Source organism: Jaculus jaculus, chromosome 22 (assembly GCF_020740685.1).
Source record: "Jaculus jaculus isolate mJacJac1 chromosome 22, mJacJac1.mat.Y.cur, whole genome shotgun sequence".
Taxonomy (NCBI): Eukaryota; Metazoa; Chordata; class Mammalia; order Rodentia; family Dipodidae; genus Jaculus; species Jaculus jaculus.
This window is the reverse complement of record NC_059123.1, coordinates 7978110-8004999: the sequence shown is the minus strand read 5'-3', so window position 1 is coordinate 8004999 and position 26890 is coordinate 7978110. Positions and strand designations below refer to the sequence as shown.

The following is a 26890-nucleotide window of genomic DNA, read 5'->3' as shown; positions in this document are numbered from 1 at the left end:
TTTTATAGATAAAAAGACCTCAATGACAAGGCCCAACTCAACTGTCAACCTGGAGTTGTCTTTGCAGGAGCTTCATGGCCTTGGGCCCGTCTAGTGGCATCTTGTAGGCTGGCACAGCAATCGCCGCAGCCCTAACCCAACGTCGACCGGCAGATCATCAGACCGCCTCCCGGAAGAGGCTCCATGAGCGCAGCCCCTCAACAAACACCCCACATGTGGTGATATTAAAGGTTCGGTAAACCAAGGTGAAAAGATTCTTAAAAGAATAGGAACAACAACAAAAAAAAATTCTTATAAGTTGTCAGTATAAATTCACAAAAGGTACGGATAACATTTGCCTCTGTGATTTTGAGTTACATGCTATTCCTGATAAGAACAAAGTGCTTATTGGACATCTTTGTTTAGACCCACAATATGGGCTGATCCTGAGCCCCTCTTAGTACTGTCCACTAACGACCACTGGTGTCCACCCTCACTAAAGAAACAACACTTGCTGTTGGTAAGGATGTTAATTGGCATCGTCCTTCAGTGTAGCAGCTGCCCCTTGCCAATCAATTACAAACGTACACAGAATGCTACCACTAAATTATCTAACGAAGTTGCTACTGATCAAGAAGTTCCAAGCCAGGAGTGGTGGCGCAACCTTTAATCCCAGCACTCGGAAGGCAGAGGTAGGAGGATCACCACCCTGAGACTACATAGTGAATTCCAGGTCAGCCTGAGCTACAGTGAGACCCTACCTCAAAAAACCAAAATAAATTAAGAAAGAAATTCTCTTTAAAATATTTTTATTCATTTGAGAGAGGAAGAGAAAATGGGCGTGCCAGGGCCTCCTGCCACTGCAAATGAACTCCAGATGCATGTGCCACCTAGTGCATCTGGCTTTATGTGGGCACTGAGGAATCAAACCCAGGCCAGGAGACCTCCCAAACAAGTGCTTTTTAGTCAGTGAGCCATTTCCAGTCCAAATCCAGAACAGTCCAAATCCAGAAGTTCTTTTTTTTTTTTTTTAATTTTTATTTATTTATTTATTTGAGAGCGACAGACACAGAGAGAAAGACAGATAGAGGGAGAGAGAGAGGGAATGGGCGCGCCAGGGCTTCCAGCCTCTGCAAACGAACTCCAGACACGTGCACCCCCTTGTGCATCTGGCTAACGTGGGACCTGGGGAACCGAGCCTCAAACCGGGGTCCTTAGGCTTCACAGGCAAGCGCTTAACTGCTAAGCCATCTCTCCAGCCCTTTTTTTTTTTTTTTTTTTTTTTAATTTTTCAGAAGTTCTTAACAGACTAGCTGCTACTGCTTGGCCAGGGGCTCATCAAGAGCCTTAAGGACACACATTGACTTACCACACCAAGTTCACCAACTTTAAAAAAAAAATTTTTTTTGTTTATTAATTTATTTATTCATATGAGAGAGATCAAGAGTGAAAGAGGCAGAAAGAGAGAGAGAGATAATGGGCACATCAGGGCTTCCAGCCACTGCAAACAAACTCCAGATGCATGTGCCCCTTTGTGCATCTGGCTAACGTGGGTCCTGGGGAATCGAGCCTTGAACCGGGGTCCTTAGGCTTCACAGGCAAGCGCTTAACTACTAAGCCATCTCTCCAGCCCAAGTTCACCAACTTTTGTGCCACTCTTTACGTAGCCTCCCATAATAACATTTAAGAGGACTTTTATGAACAAATGTCCAGGTCCTTCAATCAACTAAATACCTTGACTTAAAAGAAAGATTACCACAGCCATTTACAACAAACCATCAATGCCCTAAATGACATAGCTTATTGGCTAAACTCAAAACTGGTTCCCTGGTCTCAATCTAAGATCTTAGGTATTTTCTGCTTTTTATTTGTTGGTATTATATGCTTTCTTGTTCTGGTGTGAATGGCCATCCCCCTGGTCTCTGGGCTCACTAAGATCAAAGCCTGCTCTGCTCCCTACCCAATGACGTCTCCAGAAGATATCAAGAGTATACAAAACAAAAGGGGGAGAAATGCTGGGATCAAAGTTGAACTTTTTATTTACTTATTTGACAGAAACAGAGAGAGAGAGAGAGAATGAGTGTGTCAAGGCCTCCAGCCGCTGCAAACAAACCTCAGATGCGTGTGCCCCCTTGTGAATCTGGCTATGTGAGTCCTAGGGAATTGAACCTGGGTCCTTTGGCTTTGCAAACAAGCGCCTTAACCGCTAAGCCATCCCTCCAGCCCTCAAAGTTGAACTTTTAACCCACTCTTCACCTGCCTTGCTGGCAGGGTGCAATCCCCAGCAATCAATACATTTCATTAATCGGATACATGCTGTCTTCATATATTCCCTGATGTTCTATTCTTTGTAGAAAGCTGGCACAGTGGGGTGGAGAGGTGGCTCAATGGTCACAATGCTGACACACGAGCTACCTTCACATGGAGTCAGCGGCTCTTGACTCCTTTGCTTTCTCCCACGGAGGGTAAGCGCCTCTCTCTCCGGTGTGAACTCTGATCGGCGTTCATAGACAATCCCCAGCTGGGCTTGAAGTTACTCAATTAATTGCCCACCGCTTGAACTTTCTACCTGGAGCCTTGAGAGTAAACAGACGTGCCTTGCCTCCTAATGACAGGTGAGCTCCTTCGGCCCTGGCTTTGCCAGTCACAGTGCGCCCTGTGACATCACTCACTTACAGACTCTGCCGGTCTGAGATCGTACTGAGCCCGGTGGGGGAGGTCATGAGCCCAAGGGGTGTAACACCTGCTCTTGTCTGGCTAAATGCATGTATTCTGCTCACGAAAGTACCCTGTAAGCACTTTGCTTAACGTTCATACCCATATATCAAAGCTACTCTCACTTTTTGGTTAGGTAACCTTCTCTTTTCAGACGGTGGTGACCTTGGGATGACTCAGAAGGCACCATGGTGCTGAGAAGAAGGGATGGAGGAGTGCTGAACACTGACACATCTCTATCACACCCTCCAAGGCCCATGGTCCGCTGCAGAAGAGGTGGCAGAAAGAATGTAAGAGCCAAAGAAAGAGGAGCACAGCTTACAATGCAATCGTTCAGACAGAAATTGGCCTCAGTATCCATGACCTAGCACTACCTCCACAAGACCCTCGTAATAGGAGGGAAAGATGATGACATCAAAATAAAAGAGAAACTAACTGAGAGGGAGGGGATATGGAGAGGGGATTTATGAAGGGGAAGTGGGGGAGGGGAGGGAATAATCATGGTTTATTATTATATAGAATGACGGAAACTGTTAATTAAAATAAAGAGCTGGATGTGGTGGTGCACACATTTATTCCCAGCACTCAGGAGGTACAGGAAGGATCTCTGTGAGTTAAAGGCCAGCCTGGGACTTCAGAGTGAGTGCCATGTCATCCTGGGCTACAGTAAGACACTACCTTGAAAACTACAAACAAAAGAAAGAAAGAAAGAGTAGACAGGAATATCAATCAAGCATATGATGTGATACATACTTTATATAAACTACGGGTAAAATTATTTCTCTAATTAGCATGACAAAAAATTAAACCAAAATAGAAATTTTAGGTTTTAATATGCAAGAGTATTAGGAAGATGGACATAAGAAATAATCTGTGGAAAAGCTGGGCATGGTGGCACACACCCTTAATCCCAGCACTAGGGAGGCAGAGGTAGGAGGATCGCTGTGAGTTCGAGGCCACTCTGAGACTACATAGTGAATTCCAGGTCAGCCTGAGCTACAGTAAGACTCTACCTCAAAAAAAGAAAAAGAAATAATCTGTGAAGAAAACATTTTGTGCCTAGAATTGCAACTAGACATAAATACAGGACACAGGTGATATTTTAACAAGAGGTGCAGCATGTGGCAAAAGACACTGATTTATCTGCAACGTGTCCATGGAACATCATGAAAGCAAGGAGACATAAACATGTGCACACAACTTAAGTGGAAATGAAGCAAAGCTTGTCTCAGGAATTTGGGGCTTCAGGAATCTTGGGCTTATGGTTGTGACCACCAGAGGTCACCCTTCCCCAGAAAGACGCAAGGCAGGGCTGTGGAACCTCTTAGCTCTCATTTTGGAGGCAAGGAACAAAGACCCCTGCACGGGTGCTATTCTCTTTCCACTCAAGATGCATCTGAGATGGGCTTCCTTTCAATGCAGGGGCTAAAACCAGGGGAACTGAATACAACCCCAGAGGCTAACTGATGTATATAATGGACTTAAGTCAACTCACCAGGGGGCAGATTTGCTAACAGCTTCCAAGATTGTGGGATCTGTGTAAGGGAGAGAGTTGAAGAGCTTCTTACTGTACAATATACCCACCCTGGGAAATGTTAAGCTGCTTTATGAAAAATGAAAAGGTCGGGCGTGGTGGCGCACGCCTTTAATCCCAGCACTTGGGAGGCAGAGGTAGGAGGATTGCCACGAGTTCAAGGCCACCCTGAGACTCCACAGTGAATTCCAGGTCAGCCTGGGCTAGGGTGAGACCTTACCTCGAAAAACCAAAAAAAAAAGAAAAATGAAATAGAAAAGAGCCTGGAACCTGCACTAGGGAGGCTGAGGCAGGTGGATCACAAGTTTGAGAACACCTTAGGCAACAAAGAAAGAATCTGCTTCTAGCCGGGCGTGGTGGCGCACGCCTTTAATCCCAGCACTCAGGAGGCAGAGATAGGAGGATAGTCGTGAGTTCAAGGCCACCCTGAGACTCCATAGTGAATTCCAGGTCAGCCTGGGCTAGAGTGAGACCCTACCTTGAAAAAAAAAAAAGTGTCTGTTTCAAAATAAAAAAATAAAATAACACAAACAGAAGGAAGAGAGGGAGGGAAGAGAAAAGGAAGGGAGAGAGGGAGGAAGGAGGGATCAGAGGGAGAGATTAGTCCATCACAGAGCTCTGGACACACTGCATTCGCTCAGCTAACGCTCTCCCCTGCGCAGGTACCAGCAAGGGCTGGAGACAGTTGAGCCCACCAGGGAAGGGAGCCCAGCTCCAAGTCGCAGTGTGCGCCCGCACTGTAGCCACCAGCACAGGAACGCTCAAAGGCTGCAGTGCTTTTTAACAATTTCAGGTATGTTTCCAAGCAACTGACTCTTACACTTTCCTGCTAAAACACAGTGCTTTTTATTCTGTATACCTTGCAGGAAATTCCAAAGAAAGCATTTCTGGAGCTCAGCAAAAAAGTTCTTAGCAGTTTTTTCATGGAATACTTCTTTAGAATATATTGGTTTAAAAAATATTTATTTATTATTTGTAAGAGATGGAGGGAGGAAGAGAGAGAGAGAAAGACAGAGTGGGCACTCCAGGGACCCTGGCCACTGCAAATGAACCCCAGAGGCATGCACCATACTGGGGAGTTGAACCTGGGTCATTTGGCTTAGCTGACAAGCGTCTTAACTGCTAAGCCATCTCTCCAACCCTAGAATATCTCGTTTCATATTCCAAGTATTAGCAAGTGAGGTTATTACACATCAATGTATCCTTTAGACATCTAAAACCCACTACAAAGACAAAACATGTTCATTAAAGGATATTCATAAAATGAAAAAAAGGTTTTAAGAAAATGAAATCACCTGTAATCCCACTGAACATGGAGAGGAAAATGAAACAGGGAAAATGCTAATACGCAAATTTACACATGGCTCCAACCTCTTTGTATCATAACTTAACCTCCATTCATTCCCAAATCAATTCTAAGCTGCCCGCCCTCTAGCAATAATGTAGCAAGTAAGTGGAGAACTTTACACTGCGCAGGTCACACCTCCGCTGTCCCCTTCCTTAAGGACACGTCTCTGTGGCTTGTATCCTGGCCACTCCTGGAAGCTCACGTGTCTGGACTTCTCCCACCTCCCTCCAAGCCCTCTGCCATCTCTGGTCATTCCCCTGTCGCTGTCATTGGTTCGGTCCCTCCTTTTTGGTCAACAATAGTAAACTACAAAGTTCCAATTCCATGCTCTGTGTTCTCCAGCCTCTCCCCCTCCCTGGGCAGCTGTCAAAGTCAGGTTCACATTGCTCGTAGAAATCACCCATCCAAGAGCCGCTTTGGGGGGGAGAAAAGAGATTTATTATGGTTCACAGGCTTGACGGGGAAGCTCCATGATGGCAGGGAAAACGATGGCATGAGCAGAAAAGAAGGTGGTGGACATCATTCCCTGGCCAAGACACGGTAAACAATAGCAATAGAGAGTATGCCAAACACTGGGCAAGGGAGCACTGGCTATAACACCCATAAGCCCACCCCCAACAATACACTCCCTCCAGGAGGCGTTAGTTCCCAAATCTCCATCAGCTAGGAACCTAGCATTCAGAACACCTAAGTTTATGGGTGACACCTGAATCAAACCAACACATTCCGCCCCTGGCTCCCATAAACTGATATCCATACATGATGTAAAATGCAATGCATTCACCCAATTTAAAAAGTCCCCATAGTTTGGGTTTTTTTTAATCAATTCCAATGATGTTCAAAAATCCCCATAGTCCAAGGTCTTTTAGCTGAGCCATAATATCAAAAAATCCCCCCAAAACCTATAATGGACAGAATACACATTCACACTGCAAAAGATGGCATTGGGCATAGCAAAGAAACATTCAAACAATATAAGATTTAAACAGGGCAGACATCAAACTCTCTAAGTCCAACAACTCTAACCAGTGACAAGTCTCCAAGTCCAATAATTTGAACCAGTAAAAAGTCTCTGGAGTTTCAATTCCGCCCCTCCAGCTAGGCTACTCATAGTCCTGAAAAACTTCATCTGAGCCAGCAGCTCTCCTTGGTCCCGACATCTGCATTGGGACTCCACTGCAACCCATGGTCCATCCTCACAGCCCCATAGGGTCTCCATGCAGGCATCCAGCAAACCTGCTTCACACTGCCCATGGCCATTTCCAAAACACAAGACCGTGTTGCAAACTCAATGACCCTCTTTCCAGCATTTCTTATACTCCACGATACCAGGTAGGGTGCCAATTTGTTAATCCAGGGGGGGGAATAAAGCAGACTTTGACGAACAGGACACTCATTGAGCACTCATCAAGCCCCTTCAAAAGAATCTACAGTCTTCCTGTTGCCCCAGTGCAGGTCAGCTGGACCAATTTCATTGGTTGCAATCTCTCAGTTGCAGCTGAATGGTCAGCAGTTCACCCAAAGATTTTTCTTTCTGAGCCATATCCCTCTGCTCACACCAGTTCATTTCTATGCAAAGAAACTCTGCGCAACTTCTCAGGACATGGGCATAAGAGCAAACTTCTCACACAAACTGCTAGCCCAGTCCAAGCAAAGCTCTTTCTCACCCTCATAAACCAAACCTCACAGTCCATAGTTCTTCCTGCATTCAGGTCTTTCAACTCTGACCAGAACAGTCCATCAAGCTGTACTTACAGCACTGCAAGGCATCTCTTAGGACAAGGTTTCAAATCCTGCCACTTTCCTCTTGAAAATCAGCTCCAAAAGGCCAAAGCCACATAGTCAGGTGTCTAGCAGCAATCCCACTCCTCGGTACCACTTTACTGCTGCAGTCAGGTCGCATTGCTGGTAGAAATCACCCAAGAACAGCTTGTGGGAAAAGAGGTTTATTTTAGCTTACACCCCATGAACAGCATCAGGTGAACAACAGCAAGAGGAGAGTGTGCCAAACACTGGCAAGGGGGCATTGGCTATAATACCCACAAACCCGCCCCCAACAATACACTGCCTCCAGGAAACATTAATTCCCAAATCTCTATCAGCTGGGATCTCAACATTCAGTTTATGGGGGACACTTCAATCAAGCCACCACAGTAGCTAACATTGGTTGATGTGCCTCACATACAGTAGGTCCGTAATAGGTGATTTGACTTTATCAATGACTTATTAATGACCTTCAAAGAGGCTAAGAGGCCAGAGCCACATAGCAAATGCCTCTTATCTACTAAGGCTGGGAGTGGAATTGGCTGGTTAGTCAGAAAAGGGTTAAAGCAGTAAACCACAAAACAAAAGTATTTTACACTTAAAAATGCTCATTTATTTCCCAGGACTTTTAGAGTCAATCTCTATGGTTTGTTTGTTAGGTCTTCTGGCCTGAGTTCTGTGCCACTTGGCCTAAATCACACCGTGGGGAATTGCCTGTGCCAGCCAGTTTCTGTCGGGTTGTTGATTAACAGCAGCATTACTGAGCTGTTACTAACACATCATGCAATTCGCCATCTAAAGGGCACAAGCTGATAGCTTCCCAAATATTCCCCAAACTGTGCAGCCAAAAAGCAGCCGAGTCCATTCAACTCATCAAAGCCCAGCCCTGGGCAATCCCTAGGTCTTCTCTTAAGCATTCGGTACTCTGGCTATCAAACATAAACAAAATCAGGCAGCATATGGCTTTTGTAGTCAGTTTCTTTTACTTAGCATTTTCATATACAGCATACCATATCCTTAAGGGCACCCCTTCCCTCCCTTATGCACCGTATTTTCAATGTGCTCCTATGTTGTAACAAGCAAGACTTCCTTGTTTCCTTTTCCTACCAGTTACATGTACAGAGCACGCTTTATTCATCTCTGATTTCATCCTTGGGGCACTTATGAGCGGTGCCGTTGTGAATATTCAGGTGTAAGTTTGAAATGACGCCTGTTTTGTCATATGTACGTGGTACATGTGCATGTGTGGCAGAAATCGGACACATTAGGTGTCTTCCTCCATAATTCTCTACTTACAGAGGCAAAGCCTCTCACTGGACCCCAGAGCTCTCCAATTCCACAAGTTTAGCTAGGCAGCTTGCCCCAGGGGGCCTGTACCACACCCCTCAACATCTGTGTGATACACAGGTCCAAACATTGGTCCTTGTGCTTGATGGCTAGTGCCTTATACCCTGAGCCATCTCCCAGCCCTCATGTATAATGCTTTTCTTGGAAGCATGTGTTATTATAGGAGCAGAACTGCTGAACCAGGTAACTTACACTTAGTATTTCCAAGAATTACCAACCTTTTTCAAAGTGGCTGCACAAATTTTACGTTCCTATCTGTTGTAGAGAGTTCTCATTTCTTTGTAATACCATTAATAGTTATTATCTTTTAACATATTTTATGTACTCATTTATTTGAGAGAGAGAGAGAGAGACAGAGACAGAGAAAACAGGCATGCCAGGGCCTCTAGCCATGCCGAAGAACTCCAGACACATGTGCCACCTATCAAGAAATCAAACCTGGCTTCTTAGACTTCTCCGGCAAGCGCATTAACCACTAAGCCATCTCTCCAGCCTATTATTATCTTTTTGACTACAGACATCTTCACAGGTGTGCAGTGACATGTCACTTTGAGTTTGATGTGCATGTCCCTGAGGAACTAAGTTAAGCATCTTTTCACCATTTACTGGTCATGCTCTCTGTTCTCTGGAGAAACAACTATTTTCTAAGTGGGCTACTTGTTTTTAGTCAAGTGGAAAGTTTTAATATTGTCTAGAAACAAGTCCCTATCAAAAAAAATAATAATAATTTGCCCCAGAAAACCAAGTGTCACATGTTCTCCCTCATATGTGGATCCTAGCTACAGATGATTGGGCTTCTGCGTGAGAAGGAAAATACTTGGTAGCAGAGGCCAGTAAGTTAAAAAGGAGACATAAAGGGAAGAGAAAGGAAGGGAGGAGGATACTTAATAGGTTGATATTGTATATATGTAATTACAATGATTATAATGGGAAGGTAATATGATGGAGAATGGAATTTCAAAGGGGAAAGTGTGGGGGGGGGAGGGAGGGAATTACCATGGGATATTTTTTTATAATCATGGAAAATGTTAATAAAAATTTAAAAATTTTAAAAAAAAGAAACTGAAAAAAAAAGTGATTTGCAAACATGTTAGCCTATTCTAGGAAAGATTTCCCCACTATTTTTGCATATGTGTGCAGAGTACATGTAGCATGTTGTGTTTGTGTGTACACACGTCTGTGCAGAGGCACGTGTGGTCACATGCATAGAATAAGTGGTGTGTTGTGTCATGCATAGTAAATGTTCATATGGGCAGGTGCATGTGTGTGCACGTGTGTAGCATTACATGTAGTATACGCTCATGTGTGTGAAGATGCATGTGTGTAATGTTACATGGAGTATATGTACATGTGTGTGAAGATGCATGTATGTGCACGAGTGTAACATTACGTGCAGTATACACTCATGTGTGTGAAGATGCACGTGTGTGGATTTACATGGAGTCTACACTCGTGTGTGTGAAGATGCACATGTGTGGATTTACATGGAGTCTACACTCGTGTGTGTGGATTTGCATGGAGTCTGTGCTCATGTGTGTGAAGATCCATGCGTGCAGCACTGTGTGGAGTACAGGTCACACGTGCACACATGCGGAGGCTAGAGATGCAGAGAACGCGACACCCTTCTCCACCGCCTGGCGCACAACGCCTGGAGCCGGGGTCTCGTAACCCAGAGCTCGCGCTTCTGCTCAGCAGGCCCCAGCCGTTCTCTGATCTCGTTCCCACGGACGGCCTTAAAAATGTGTGTGCTCCCGCCCAGCTTTTCACGTGGGTCCTGGGGAGTTGAACTTTGGTGGTCTCTCGCCACCTTGGGAATTTATAGATAAAAGGTAATACTCAGTCTTTGACAAGGAGCACAGGTTTGTCAAAATTTTGGTTTACTTTTGGGAAGGAAAAGGCTGATTGTCAAGTTGGAATTCAGTGACTCAAGCCATTCATGAAATCGTCTTCTAAATGACTTAGTTCTTACTGTTCAGAGGCCAGAGGCCAGCATTAGGCAGGGGACGTGAGGGGGATTAAACTCTCCACTGCACCTTAGAATCTCCTGGAGGGTCACTGCCCTGGGTGTGGCTCCAGAATCCATCGCTTTCCATCAGAAAGTGTCCTGAGGCACTAGAACAAGATCTGGGCTCAGCTACAGCCACTTTCCGCTGGCTCTTCACAGTGGTCTGTCAGCGATCCTTTGATTTAAGAGTCACATTTATACTCAACTTTATCATCCATTAAGAAATTAAGAACACATTTGTTTGACTGTTGATGCGGGGATCCACATTTGCTTTTATATGTTCTTGCTTTTAGTTTTAGTACATGTTGGCACATGAATGCTTTCCTGTTAAGAATTATGAAGGTGGAATTTTTTAAAATTCACTATATAATTTAACAGTTATTAAAAATGGCTTTTTTGTTTGTTTAGTTTTGGTTTTTCAAGGTAGGGTCTCACTGTCTAAAAATGGATTATTATTATTATTTTTTTCTGAGGTAGGGTCTCACTCTAGCCCAGGCTGACCTGGAAATCACTATGGAGTCTCAGGGTGGCCTCGAACTCACAGCAATCCGCCTACCTCTGCCTCCCGAGTGCTGGGATTAAAGGCGTGCGCCACCACGCCCGGCTCAAAAATGGATTCTTTAAAGCAGTCAGTTTAGCGGGGAATACCTGAGTGGCAGCTCATTTGCCTAACCTGTGTGAGGTCCCAAGTCCAGCCTCTGCACAGCACCCAGAGACGAAGACGGCAGGCAAGCTATGGAGCTGCTCCTGCAAACGCGGCACATGCGCAACAGGCCTCGGCATGCTTTCACTCTCAAGTGCATAAGTGTATGCTGACATAAAACAAAACAAGCGAAACTTTTGATGTTTTAAAACATCTTATCTCTTGCTATCCAGATTTTGTTTTTAATTGTACTTATTTCAGATCAGAGAGAGAGAAAGAGAATGGGCACACCAGGGCCTCCAGCCACTGCAAAGGAACTCCAGATGCATGTGCCACCTTGTGCATCTGGATTACATGGGTCCTGGAGAATCGAATCTTTGGCTCTGCAGGACTTAACCACTAAGAAATCCTTCCAGCACATCCTGCCATCCAGAGTTTTGATCCATTATGAAAAAAAGAGAAAAACATGAGGATGCTACTTTAACATTATAGACATTCATGAAAATTATCAATAAAAGTTTTTTTTTTTGTTGTTTTGATTTTTCAAGGTTAGCTCAGGCTGATCTGAAATTCCACATACTTCTGCCTCAGCCTCCCCAGTGCTGGGATTAAAGGTGTACATCACCATGCCCGGCTCTTTTTTGAGGTAGGGTTTTGCTCTAGCCCTGGCTGACCTGGAATTAGTCTCTGGCTGACCTTGAACTCACAGTGATCCTTCTGCCTCAGCCTCACAAGTACTGGGATTTAAGGCATGTTCCACCACTCCCAACCAATAAGCTTTTTAAATGCTTCTTCATTTAATATTCTTCATGTATGGGGAAAGAATTTCTCATTGAAAATATTGTAAACATAAAGTAAAGAGACTCATTACAGATGGCTGGAAGAGATGGCTCAGCAGTTAAAGGTACTTGCCTGAAAAGTCCAGCATCCTGGGTTTGATTGCCCAGTACCTACGTAAAGCCAGGAGCACAAAGTGGTCCATGTGTCTGGAGTTTTCTTTGCAGTGGCAGGAGGATCTGGCACATCCATTTTCTCTGCCTCTCTGTAGCTCTTTTTCTCTCGAATAATATATATTTTTAAAAGTACATTATGCCAGGAGTGGTGGCGCACACCTTTAATCCCAGCACTAGGGAGGCTGAGGTAGGAGATTGCTATGAGTTTGAGGCCCGCCTAAGATTACAAAGTGAATTCTAGGTCAGCCTGGGCTACAGCGAGACCCTACCTTGAAGAACCTTTGTAAGTGGATGTGACATGGCTAATGACCAGCAAACATTTGTCTTTATAAGCAACTCAACTCTAAAATAAATCCTTTCTAATGTTTAGAAATCTTATTGCCTAAAAACAACTGAGTTCATTCAACATAAAACCTGCAAAGAACTTTGAAATTTATAAGGCTATTTCTCACTCTCTTTATGTAATGAGAGGGGTAGTATATTTATTTGAAAATTGTTTTTCAAATGGACATGTAAAGTAGGAAATTTTGACAGCATTGATAGAGATTGTGATTAAATCAAATCTTGTACCTAGGTCAGTAGCAGTAACTGGCTTTGAAGTCTTTATTAAATTCTAATCTTAGAGCAAAATCGTAATCCCTTAAGAACTGAATTGCAAACTGCATGGCAGTAGCAGAAACAAAAACTCGTTAGGATTAGTAATTACAGCTCTTTTCTTTTTGCCCCTTTCTGTGTGACTGCATTACTGCATTTAGTCAAATAAGTGCTTCAGCCCGTTCCCGGTGCCCAGTGTGGGCACTGATATAGTCCTAACTAGATCCTCCACAGGGTTACAGAGGAGCACCGTTGTTGGGCTCAGGGCTGGAGGGTGGCACCCCCTCCCAAACTATCTCACAGGATAGTCTCATTCCTGTCTGCTGCTTAGTATGTAAGCTTCCAGAAAATACTCTCCAGTCTTCTCCTCTGAGAAACGGAAAATAACTTTTAACGTACATCTAAATATACTTCCATGAACAAGCCACCCGGGCAGCAAAGGTGGGAAGTGAGATGCAATGCAGATAAGTACGTGAGGCCAGGGGAGACTGCTGACCAGGCATTCACCCTCACATTGAGGGACTCAGCCCAGTTTGCAAAGAACTAGAAATTCCCCATAGTGAGTTGTGTAACGATATTGCTAGGACCAGTATAAGAGTGTGAGAGTGTGTGTGTGTGTGTGTGTGTGTGTGTTACATAAGATTAGATTGTAAATGTGCTGCTTTGTAAAATAATTGAAGTTATTTTATTTCAATATCCTTTCAGAGAAATTAAAAAATAGGGCTGGAGATGGGCTGGAGAGATGGTTTAGCGGTTAAGCGCTTGCCTGTGAAGCCTAAGGACCCCTGTTTGAGGCTCGGTTCCCCAGGTCCCACGTTAGCCAGATGCACAGGGGGCGCACGCGTCTGGAGTTCATTTGCAGAGGCTGGAAGCCCTGGCGCGTCCATTCTCTCTCTCCCTCTATCTTTCTTTCTCTCTGTGTCTGTCACTCTCAAATAAATTAATTAATTAATTAAAAAAAATAGGGCTGGAGAAATGGCTTAGTGGTTAAGGTGCTTGCCTGCAAAGCCTAAGGACCCAGGTTCGATTCTCCACGTCCCATGTAAGCCAGATCCACGTGGGTAGCGCATGCATCTGGAGTTCATTTGCAGTGGCTGGAGGCCCTGGCACACCCATTCTTTCTCCCTCCCACCCCTCTCTCTATCTCAAACAAATAAATAAAAATAAATCTTAAAATAAAAAGAAATTAAAAATAAACGATGCCAAGAGAAATAAGTTACTAGTGGTGTCTCTTTGGTTTACTCTGCCTTTTCTTCATCACATTGCTTCTTTGTCCCCCTGTATTGATCAGGTCCAGGCTATGACCACTCTAAACCCACAGGCACCACTCACTTGGCCTCACGACTCACAGGCTCGGTGGACAGCAGCTGGCCTTAGCAGTGTGTCACCCAGTCATGAGTTAGCCTTTTCCCACCCTGTACTTTGCCTGTCAGGAGGTCACGTTCTGCAAACTGGAGTCGAGACTTTCAGAGCTTTCAGCTGGGGAGTTTAAACCGAAGCAGGAAGAGCCGTATTCCCTCGGGAATCGTGGAAGAAAAAAAAAAATCACTCGTTGTTTCAAAGATTTTAAAACGTGGGAGGTACTTCGGGCTGGTTCACATTTCCCTTGTTTGTTTTGTATTTGTTTGGCTGGTTTTTATTTGTGTTTAGTTTTGTGTGAGATTACCTCGTGTCCCTGGCTGGCTCCAGCAGCTGGCCGGGCTTAGCTTGGCCTGCTCGGCAGCAACGGCAGGATCAGGGTCCCTCAGACCGAGCACCAGCTTCTGCTGGCCTGAGGTATGAGGCTCGGCCAGTCACGCTGGGCCGTGGTCCTCAGGCGACGTCTTTTCTTGCCGTGTCATCTTAATGGATCCGCACATTCCTACTGTCTGCTTTGAAAGGTCACAATTTGGGCCACGAGACATGGAGGGATCTTTTAGATCATAATGTCTCCAAGATCCACTTTCCACATGGAGAGGACTTTCAAGTATTACTAAAATGGAAATGACTGCCAGTCACTTCAACTGTCCACATGGTCAAGATTCACACAGAAACATGCCACATGCTTATTCTTATAAAATGGATCAACAAGGGGGGAGGGAGGGAATTACCATGGGATATTTTTTTTATAATCATGGAAAATGCTAATAAAAATTAAAAAAAAAAAAAGGATCAACAAGTGATCTCATTTGTTATTCTCCAGAGCAAACTGGTTCATTTTCAACCCTGCACTTGGAGCTCAGGAGAGAGGTAAATAGACGCATATTTACAGCCAAGCAGAGCACGTTTTACATTGACTGTCAGGGCTGCAGGATGAGCTACGGATGCCAGAAGGCGATGTGGGAAAGGATCGTGAGGCTCGGTGGGAGCACACGCCACGATCGACTGATGATGTCTGCACAGCACAGGAGCAGACCTTCGACCATCCCAGGACTAGTGACGCCGGCCACAGGCGCAAGAACACGCCTAAGACGTAGTTCCCCATCCCCGGTATAAAAGCGGTCACTAAACACGTTTCAGTTGCCAGATGGCTACACGCCTGTAGACAAATTATTAGTCTCCTGGGCTCTAAAATGGGAATCATAATCCCAAAATTGGTTGTAACTAAGTAACAATGAGCTCCTACGAACATCTGAATAGGGGCTTAGTGTGCCCCAATCACTTAGTAAGCCACTGTCTTGTTAGCATTCCTATCAGAGCTGCATTTCTAGAGGTGTCTTGAAGGTTGCTGCTAAGTGTGCGGCTGCCGAGGGGACGCCCCCACTCAGCAGCCATGGGCAGCTCAAGCAGAGAGCAGGCTTGCAAGCTCGCCATGCACCAGGGTCCCCACACCCCTGCTCCCTCCACCCACACCCACACTTCTGAGCTTCGTCCAAGCAGGAGAGAGATGTGCCACTTACCCTGATGAGGGCTGCAGAAATGAGACTACTTACCTACCTTCCAAGTACAGAACAGGAGCCGTAATTACACTCTTCTTGGTATTTCACAGTCTAATGTAAGTCTGTTCAACATTAGCCACTTACAGAAAAAAAAAAAAAAAAAAAAAAAAAGACTTCCACTACATAAAAGTTACTTCAGTGGCAAAGAAGAGATATCAGAAAATTACCTTTAAAAACTTAAAGATACTGGGCTGGAGAGATGGCTTAGTGGTTAAGCGCTTGCCTGTGAAGCATAAGGACCCCGGTTCGAGGCTCGGTTCCCCAGGTCCCATGTTAGCCAGATGCACAAGGGGGCACACGCGTCTGGAGTTCGTTTGCAGAGGCTGGAAGCCCTGGCGCGCCCATTCTCTCTCTCTCCCTCTATCTGTCTTTCTCTCTGTCTGTCGCTCTCAAAAAAAAAAAAAAAAAAGAAAACTTAAAGATACTAAGAAAATGCTTATAATGTGTCATAAGCAGTAAGAATGAGTAACATATCATGGTGCTGAGAAGCAGTGACAGAGGAGTGCTCAGCACTGAAACATCTCTATCACACCTTCCAAGGCTCAGGGTCCATTGCAGAAGAGGTGGCAGAAAGAATGTAGAGCCAAAGGAAGGGTAGGACTCCTTACAACATGTTCCCACCAGACACAAAATGGCCTGGATATCCATGACCTCACAGTGCCTGACATTACCTACACAAGACCATCATAATAGGAGGAAAAGATGATGACATCAAAATAAAAGAGAGAGGGCTGGAGAGATGGCTTAGCGGTTAAGCACTTGCCTGTGAAGCCTAAGGACCCCGGTTCGAGGCTCAATTCCCCAGGTCCCACGTTAGCCAGATGCACAAGGGGGCGCACGCGTCTGGAGTTCGTTTGCAGAGGCTGGAAGCCCTGGTGCGCCCATTCTCTCTCTCTCCCTCTACCTGTCTTTCTCTCTGTGTCTGTCGCTCTCAAATAAATAAATAAATAAAATTTCAAAAAAATAAATAAATAAATAAAAGAGAAAAACTGATTGAGAGGGGAAGGGGATATGATGGAGAATGGAGTTCAAAGGGGAAAGTCAGGGGAGGGAGGGCATTACCATGGGATATTGTTTACAATCATGGAAGTTGTTAATAAAAAAATAATAAATAAATTTAAAAGAATGAGTAACAGAGCTAAAAGGAAACTAGGTACCTTTGTCATAGAAGTGAAAGTTTCAGCAGCTATCGAGAACTGAGTTTTCTTTCCAAATTCCCCGATTCTCACTCCATGATCATATGATCATGACTAGCCAGCAGCCTGACCACTGGCCACGTCTCATTAGCACGATCTCACTAAGCCCAGGGAGCTGACAGAAAGGCAGTAACATTGGGAGGACACGGGATTTAGTCAGCAGGCCAGGTTCACGGTGTACTCATAACTGCAGCCCTGGACCTCCTTGACATTGGGGAGCTCGTCTTTTATCTACACAATACTGACTCACCCATTAAAAAGTGTCTTAGGAGTGCTAAATGCTAATCCGTCAGGGGGCTAGCTCGTGTCCACCTAACACTGTTGGTTTACAAAATAAACCTGGCTTGCTAGAAATGGGAGGGAAGATGGAAGGGTGGTCCCCAGATGCACCACAGCATGAGAACTGTGCCCGCTCACTGACGTGCAAGAGCCCCCGGGGACCACGGACCAGGCTGTCACTACATGGCAACAGGGCAGTTTTCTATTCTGGAAGCCGCACTCTCTCTGAGTGGACACATCTGGGCCCAGGGAGAGTCAGGGGACGGCTCAAACCGCACAGCTTGAAGCTCAGGTGGGAAGGAAAGTCGCAGTGATCCTCGTACCTCTGCCTCCCAAGTGCTGGGATTAAAGGTGTGAGCCACCATGCCTAGTGTTTTTTAAAAAAAAATTTTTAAAGGCTTCCTCTTTAGAAACAATATCCTACTTTGTAAAGATAAAAATAGTATCTACATATAAATTCAAGTTTAGCCTTACTTTCCTAGTTAAAGCAGTACCTCATCTTTTTTTCTTACATACATTTGCTCCTAATTTAGACAACAGTACACGTCATAAAGTAAAAATACTAACCTGCCAATCTTAAGAAAGTAACAGCAATTCCTAACCCAGTGCCCCGTGGAAACTAGATTCCAGTACTTCCAATTAGACCTGCATGTTAACAATGGACATGGCAATTTCTCCAATGCTTATCAGATCTTGTTTCATTACTTAAGGTAACAATCACACTGAACTGCCTTTAAGTCTGAAATCATTTGTGTAACATTACCAGAAAACATCACTACCAAATATAAACAGCACAACTTTTCAGCTTTCTGAAAGAACTTTCAAAGTGCTAACATTAGTAAATTGCTCCCTATGTTCTATAAACAGAAATAAAATAATTAGGTCACAATGGATGGTTCCTTTCTCTGCAGAAAGAAAAAAAAAAAGGTTGATGAAAGCAACTGGAATGTTTATTGTTACTGAAATTCTTTAAGCCTGGATTCCAAGTGTGTCTTGATACAAGTTACTATGACAACTTAAATTACAGAAAATGTGGCCCCTCTTCTATCAAATTGTTTTCTCTGGAAGATCATTTCAAGCCTTCTAAAATCTGTTGGCATAAATTATCTCAGCAACAATAAACACTCTTTACAAGCATTATGCAGGAATGCCCAATCCCAAACCCTTTAAACCAAATACAAGCATGTAAAATATTTTCCATTAATTCAAGCAGGAGACAGAAAACGAAGCCTGCATACATACAAGCAGCGTAAAATGTTGCGAGTATCGGGAAACTACTTGTTACCAGGAGGGAAGCAGGGTTCACCACTACCATCTGCTTCCTTCCAGAACTTCCTCGAGACTGCTTGAAGGGAAGCCCCGAAAGCAGCCCACGGAGCTAAGTCCAGCAGGACCCTCACTGTGCCTTTTAGAGGATGGGGCCAGAGTGATGGGGAGGCATATCATCATACGCTGAAGAGAAAGAAAAGCAAATACATAATCTGGAATGTTCATGCCAATTTACCAAAAATTTAGGCTTCAAAGTCTATTCTCACAATCTGTCTGTGATAATAAAGTGTGAATCATTCTCTACCATCATTGTCTAAAAGCAAAATGACTCAGGCAAAGTTATGTCTTTATAGAGAAAATGTGTCATAATAGTGATATTTTGATTATAAGGCATTAACATTAAAATGGTGATACAGCTCTATGAAAAAGCAAGACACCCAGAGAGGCTCCAAGAAGCCACCCTCTGCAAAGAAACCTGGGTTACTTTGGTTGCCAACATCACTTTGAAAATATTTTAAATTCCACAGACAGCTACACCCCTGCCCTATGTAGATCCTTCATTTATTTAAAACAGCAAAAGGGGAGAATGCCAGACTCAACTTTCCAGAACCAGAGACTGCTGACTTTGAGGCACCAGGCACTGGAGAAGCCGCAGCAACGGCTGAGAGCGCATGAGCAGCAAACGGCATGCGGCTCCCCCAGACTCGGCTGCGGCACTGGGGGTGACCCAGAGACACCGGGGTGACCCAGAGACACCGAAGCTGCGGTGTTTAAACCTAGGCCCTCAGCCTAAAGCACAGCTCTCCTGGGGTAAGACAGAAAGGTGCACAGCAAGAAGCTGGGGGCTGGTCTGCATCACAGCACACAGTGGGGGGCTCCGAGCGGCGGGCGGCCAGGTTACCACACAGCACTCTCCCCTTTGCTTTCTCAAGCCATGGTACGAGCTGGGCTCAAACACGCCACTTCAGATCCCAAGCAGAATGACAAGCTGGCCCGGTTACAATCACTGTCTCACTCACTTGTAATGTTAGAGTCACCATCACACTCAGTTCTCACGTCAGGTCACGTCGCACTCGGTCTCACGTCAGGTCACGTCACACTCGGTCCTCACGTCAGGTCACGTCACACTCGGTCCTCACGTCAGGTCACGTCGCACTCGGTCCTCACGTCAGGTCACGTCGCACTCGGTCCTCACGTCAGGTCACGTCACACTCGGTCTCACGTCAGGTCACGTCACACTCGGTTCTCACGTCAGGTCACGTCACACTCGGTCTCACGTCAGGTCACGTCACACTCGGTCTCACGTCAGGTCACGTCACACTCGTTCTCACGTCAGGTCACGTCACACACAGTTCTCACGTCAGGTCACGTCACACTCGGTTCTCACGTCAGGTCACGTCACACACGGTTCTCACGTCAGGTCACGTCACACTCGGTCCTCACGTCAGGTCACGTCACACTCGGTCCTCACGTCAGGTCACGTCACACTCGGTCCTCACGTCAGGTCACATCACACTCGGTCCTCACGTCAGGTCACGTCACACACAGTTCTCACGTCAGGTCACGTCACACTCGGTCCTCACGTCAGGTCACGTCACACACAGTTCTCACGTCAGGTCACGTCACACTCGGTTCTCACGTCAGGTCACGTCACACTCGGTCCTCACGTCAGGTCACATCACACTCGGTCTCACGTCAGGTCACGTCACACTCGGTCCTCACGTCAGGTCACGTCACACTCGTTCTCACGTCAGGTCACGTCACACACAGTTCTCACGTCAGGTCACGTCACACTCGGTTCTCACGTCAGGTCACGTCACACTCGGTCCTCACGTGAGGGCACGTCACACTCGGTCCTCACGTCAGGTCACGTCACACTCGGTCCTCACGTCAGGTCACGTCACACACAGTTCTCACGTCAGGTCACGTCACACTCGGTCCTCACGTCAGGTCACGTCACACACAGTTCTCACGTCAGGTCACGTCACACACAGTTCTCACGTCAGGTCACGTCACACTCGGTTCTCACGTCAGGTCACGTCACACTCGGTCCTCACGTGAGGGCACGTCACACTCGGTCTCACGTCAGGTCACGTCACACCACGTCGCACTCGGTCCTCACGTCAGGTCACGTCACACTCGGTCCTCACGTCAGGTCACGTCACACACAGTTCTCACGTCAGGTCACGTCACACTCGGTTCTCACGTCAGGTCACGTCACACTCGGTCCTCACGTGAGGGCACGTCACACTCGGTCTCACGTCAGGTCACGTCACACTCGGTCCTCACGTCAGGTCACGTCACACTCGGTCCTCACGTCAGGTCACGTCACACTCGGTCCTCACGTCAGGTCACGTCACACTCGGTCCTCACGTCAGGTCACGTCACACTCGGTCCTCACGTCAGGTCACGTCACACTCGGTCCTCACGTCAGGTCACGTCACACTCGGTTCTCACGTCAGGTCACGTCACACTCGGTCCTCACGTCAGGTCACGTCACACACAGTTCTCACGTCAGGTCACGTCACACACAGTTCTCACGTCAGGTCACGTCACACTCGGTTCTCACGTCAGGTCACGTCACACTCGGTCCTCACGTGAGGGCACGTCACACTCGGTCCTCACGTCAGGGCACGTCACACTCGGTCCTCACGTCAGGTCACGTCACACTCAGTCCTCACGTGAGGGCACGTCACACTCAGTCCTCACGTCAGGTCACGTCACACTCGGTCCTCACGTCAGGTCACGTCACACACAGTTCTCACGTCAGGTCACGTCACACTCGGTTCTCACGTCAGGTCACGTCACACTCGGTCCTCACGTGAGGGCACGTCACACTCGGTCTCACGTCAGGTCACGTCACACCACGTCGCACTCGGTCCTCACGTCAGGTCACGTCACACTCGGTCCTCACGTCAGGTCACGTCACACACAGTTCTCACGTCAGGTCACGTCACACTCGGTTCTCACGTCAGGTCACGTCACACTCGGTCCTCACGTGAGGGCACGTCACACTCGGTCTCACGTCAGGTCACGTCACACTCGGTCCTCACGTCAGGTCACGTCACACTCGGTCCTCACGTCAGGTCACGTCACACTCGGTCCTCACGTCAGGTCACGTCACACTCGGTCCTCACGTCAGGTCACGTCACACTCGGTCCTCACGTCAGGTCACGTCACACTCGGTCCTCACGTCAGGTCACGTCACACTCGGTCCTCACGTCAGGTCACATCACACTCGGTCCTCACGTCAGGTCACGTCACACACAGTTCTCACGTCAGGTCACGTCACACTCGGTTCTCACGTCAGGTCACGTCACACTCGGTCCTCACGTCAGGTCACGTCACACTCGGTCCTCACGTCAGGTCACGTCACACTCGGTCCTCACGTCAGGTCACGTCACACTCGGTCCTCACGTCAGGTCACGTCACACTCGGTCCTCACGTCAGGTCACGTCACACTCGGTCCTCACGTCAGGTCACATCACACTCGGTCCTCACGTCAGGTCACGTCACACACAGTTCTCACGTCAGGTCACGTCACACTCGGTTCTCACGTCAGGTCACGTCACACTCGGTCTCACGTCAGGTCACGTCACACACAGTTCTCACGTGAGGGCACGTCGCACTCGGTTCTCACGTCAGGTCACGTCACACTCGGTCTCACGTCAGGTCACGTCACACTCGGTCTCACGTCAGGTCACGTCACACTCGGTTCTCACGTCAGGTCACGTCGCACTCGGTCTCACGTCAGGTCACGTCGCACTCGGTCTCACGTCAGGTCACGTCGCACTCGGTCTCACGTCAGGTCACGTCGCACTCCGTTCGCCTGCAGTCAGGTCCCAGCAGCACATCACTTCCACGCGGAGGACTACGGGATCTACGGGCTCGCAGGCTGCTAGGCCGTAAGTAATTCACTTCCCACAAGAAGGTCAAACTGTTCTTCGGGGACCAGGAAGTCACCTCAAAGTTTGAGAGACTCGACAGACACACAGCAAGCACACGGAAGCGGGGGACGCCTCTGAGTCGTGAGCCTCGCCTCGCCTCCCCTCCCCTCCCCACCTCAGGGGTGACTCATGAAGCCACTTGCAGACGTGACTGAAGAGCATCTCGCGCGCAGGACACTGCAGAGGGCGCTCAGGACCCGCAGTTCGCCATGAGGCTCTGGGGAAGCGCTGGTGCCCGGGCGAGGGCATCACTGAAGCGCCAGCTGGGCAGTGGCGCAGCACGCGGAGGCTGGCATTTCCGCAGACTCCGGGGTGAGCCCGGAGCTGGTTCCGAGATGCCTTTGAAAGTGTCTTTGAAAGTAAAGTAACTGTCGTCCTAAGGCAGTGGAGGTCTATCTCTGTGCTTTCGCTCTCTAGACAAAGACATTCCAAGCGATGACTCCTAAGTCACCAGTGAATATGGCCAGAAATGCCTCAGAATTCTGAAGATTTTCTCAAAGAAAAGGACAGCGGCACTAGGATACACGCAGAGAGCGAGCGTCTGACTCACCTCCCAGGCTGGAGTCTTCGAGCAGAGCCAGGGTGGGCGAGGAGGTCTCCAGCAGGGGCCGGGCACCACGCAGGTGGGCTGGTCAGGTACTCAGGCAGGTTCCTGCGGACACACACAGAGGTCTCAGAGCGAGCGCTGCCCGGGGACTTAAAACATCAAGACCCAAGCTGGGATGTTAAACTACACAGCTGCGCGCTTGAACAGCTCTCCCAAGGGCAATCCCCCCCCGCCCCCCGCCCCACTCAAACATCTGAATGGCCGTATTTGGAGGTGGCTTTCTGTTGGCTTTCACTTGAAGTTTTAGTATCTGTAGAAAAGGAATTTCAGTTGGGTGTGGTGGTGCACCTTTAATCCCAGCCGAGGAGGCCGCCCCGAGACTGCATACTGAAGTCCGGGTCAGCCCGAGCCAGACTGAGATCCTACCTCAACCTCCCCCAACCCCAAAGAAAAGACTTTCAGTTGTTTCTCCGAAGGTGACTTATGGATGGACCCAGTGTTCCTGGACAGGCCTCTTGCCGTTTTTTTTTTCCTGCTAATCAAAGTTCCTGAAGCAAGTTCCACAATCTTTTCTTACACACAGTTACAACATCTGGAAACTGTCCAAAGCCAGGGCTAAGGAGGTCTGTAGGCAAGCTCTGGTTTTCAGTCCTACAAAATAACAACGAAAGCAGGCCACACTTTTCCTCAGTGGGAACGAATGACCACTACTGACCGCCCTAAGGAAGACGGCAGCCCGGCACCGCGTCTTTGCACACTTTTTTGAGACAGCGAGGCTTGGCCACGGCACCTGTTACGAAGGAAGGGCACAAGACAGAAGTGACGCAGTTAGACCTTGCCCTCACACATCGGTCTGCAGTTACTTATGGAAAACTTTAGAAACAAAACCATCTTCAAAACCATACCCAGAGCTGGGCGTGGTGGCGCACGCCTTTAATACCAGCACTCGGGAGGCAGAGGTAGGAGGATCGCCATGAGTTCAAGGCCACCCTGAGATGACAGAGTTAATTCCAGGTCAGCCTGGACCAGAGTGAGACCCTACCTTGAAAAACCAAAAAAAAAAAAAAAAAAACCATACCCAGATATTAAACTATACTTTTTTTATGAGTGAGCCAGACAGAGAGAGCAAGAGAGAGAAAGAGAGAGAGAACTGGTGTGCCAAGGCCTACAGCCACTGCAATCGCACTCCAGACACATGTGCCATCTTGTGCGCACATATGACCTTGCGTGCTTATGCCACCTTGTGTGTCTGGCTTACATGGGACCTTGAGAGTTGAACCTGGGTCCTTAGGCTTTGCAGGCAAGCGCCTTAACTGCTAAGCCATCTCTCCAGCTCCACTTTTCTTATGAATAGAAGATACCACCCTTAAAAGTCTCAATTCTTGGGCTGGAGAGATGGTTTAGCGGTTAAGTGCTTGCCTGTGAAGCCTAAGGACCCCGGTTCGAGGCTCGGTTCCCCAGGACCCACGTTAGCCAGATGCACAAGGGGGCGCCTGCATCTGGAGTTTGTTTGCAGTGGCTGGAAGCCCTGGCACGCCCATTCTCTGTCTGTCTCTATCTGCCTCTTTCTCTCTCTGTTGCTCTTAAATAAATAAATAAAACAAAAAAAATTTTTAAAAAAAGTCTCAATTCTTAAATTTTTAGGCAGGAAATTATATGAAATATCAAATTAGAAATAACATAAGAAAAAGAAAATAGAGCCGGGTGTGGTGGCACACGCCTTTAATCTCAGCACTCGGGAGGCAAGAGTTCAGGGCCAGCCTGAGGCTACAGAGTGAGTTCCAGGTCAGCCTGGGCGAGAGTGAGACCCTACCTTGAAAAACCAAAAAAAAAAAAAAAAAAAAAGAAAGAAAGAAATGGCAGACCTAAGTCTTGATGCAAGATGGGAGAAGACTCATGTGTTTGAAACACAACTCAGGAAGGGGACGTCGGCGGTAAGTGGCCCTTCAGTGGCCAGTTGTCCCAGCACAGCTGAAAGCCTGAATGGAGACACAGTCCCCAAAGCTGTGGCCAGATGAACAGTGTGTGGAACCTCACAGCTAATGCAAAGTGCCACCGACCACCTGGTATTCTTGAAGCACGGCTGCACGGCAACGCAGCGCTATGCTGGCCAGCGCCGGCTCCGGTCGCTGAACTCAAGAGCTGTGGTCGCAGCAGGATATCAACGGCACAGACTTCTTGCCTCACGCTGTCATGCCACAGGTGGGGAGAGAGGGCTATCGACCCTCCTAAGGAAGCCAGAAGACTCCAGGGGAAGAGCCTGCCTGCAAAGGTGTCGCCCACAAGACAAAGGAGAGTCAACGCTGCATAAGTCAGAACCAACTGGAAGAGGTTCACCATACCCACGGCCACGCCAACCCCACCAGCCGGCCTGGAAGCTACTGGGCCCTAGCCTGGGGGCAGAACATTTTGTGTTTGTTCGGTTTTCGAGGTAGGGTCTCGCTATAGCCCAGGTTGACATGGAATTCACTATGTAGTCTGAGGGTGGCCTCGAATTCATGGCGATCCTCCTACCTCTGCCTCCCGAGTGCTGGGATTAAAGGCGTGCGCCACCACGCCCAGCTTTCCTTTTGAGATTTTTATAACTGCAAAACCCTGAGTCAAAGCTGAGCGAGGGCATGGTGCTCTGACCACGAACTTTAGAGTGCCCACAGGATGTGACAAAGCTGATGAGACAATGAGGGACTTGAGTTGTGTCCCAAACCTCCAGTAATGATCACGGATCTGATCTCAGATCACTGATAAGTGCACGGGGTGTTCTAGTGAGCCCCGTGTATCAGGCCATCTCCAGGATCGCTTACAGCTCCTCCGAGGCTACCACGTGGATGTGCCAGCCTCCCACTGGCCAGCTTCTTGGCCTCTCACTGCACTTCCCCCTGTGCCCATGTCCACACCACCAGCTCCCTGTGCTAACGCAACTCCAACTCACTCGCCAGTGGGCGAGTCAAATGTCTTCATGCCACAACCCCTGGAAAGCTTCCCTGGCAAATGCAGCCCCTTCAGATATTCCCAAGTACTCCCCTGGCACCGATCTCATATGGGAAACCTCAAGCAGGAAAATTAAGAGGGAGCAATCAGAAGAGACAACTACAGAGCAAACACGGGGCCAGAAGTGGTGGTACACGCCTTTAATCCCAGCAGTCACTCGGGAGGCAAAGGTAGAAGAGACATTGTGAGTTTAAGGCCACCCTGAGACTACAGAGAGAATTCCAGGTCAGCCTGGGCTAGAGTGAGACCCTACCTCCAAAAAACAACAAAAAGAAAAAAAGAAAAAAAAAAAAAAAAAGAAGAAGAAGAAAAGAAAGAAAACTAAAGAACAGAAAATTATACAAATACTAAGTAAGGGAGGTCTGGAGAGATGGCTTAGCAGTTAAGGTGCTTGCCTGGGACACCTAAAGATCCAGGTTCTATTCTCTAGGTCCCACATAAGCCAGATGCACAAGATGGTGCATGCATCTGGAGTTCGTTTGCAGTGGCTAAAGGCCCTGGCATGCCCATTCTCTCCCTCCCCCCCATCTCTAATAAATAATATTTTTAAAAAATTTTTTAAGTAGGGGAATCAGGATTAGACTCCCATGATCCTTGGGAAGCATAGTGTATAACACCTGGAATTCACTGTGTTGTCTCAGGGCGGCCTCAAATTCAAGGCGATCCTCCTACCTCTGCCTCCCCAGTGCTGGAATTAAAGGCATGTGCCACCACGCCCGGCCAAATAAATAAAATATTTTACAAAACAAGGAAAATGGTTCAAAACAATTTAAAATCAAAACAATTTCCAAGGAATTCTGTCTAGTCTTTCTATTTAAGGGACAACTCCTTCACTTCCTTATAAGCCCAGTGTTCCCTTACTCC

At 47.3% G+C, this 26890-nt stretch overlaps 1 protein-coding gene across 2 annotated transcripts in view; it reads right to left on the bottom strand.

Annotated features, from left to right (window-relative positions):
• Positions 1–23145, bottom strand: part of Rassf8 (Ras association domain family member 8) — a 60929-nt gene extending 37784 nt beyond the window's left edge. For both annotated transcript variants that reach the window (XM_045139492.1, XM_004664434.2), the window contains exon 1: positions 23042–23145. The gene's annotated coding sequence lies outside the window, so the exon portion shown is untranslated. The remainder of the gene's footprint in view (positions 1–23041) is intronic.
• Between the last annotated feature and the right edge of the window lie 3745 nt (positions 23146–26890).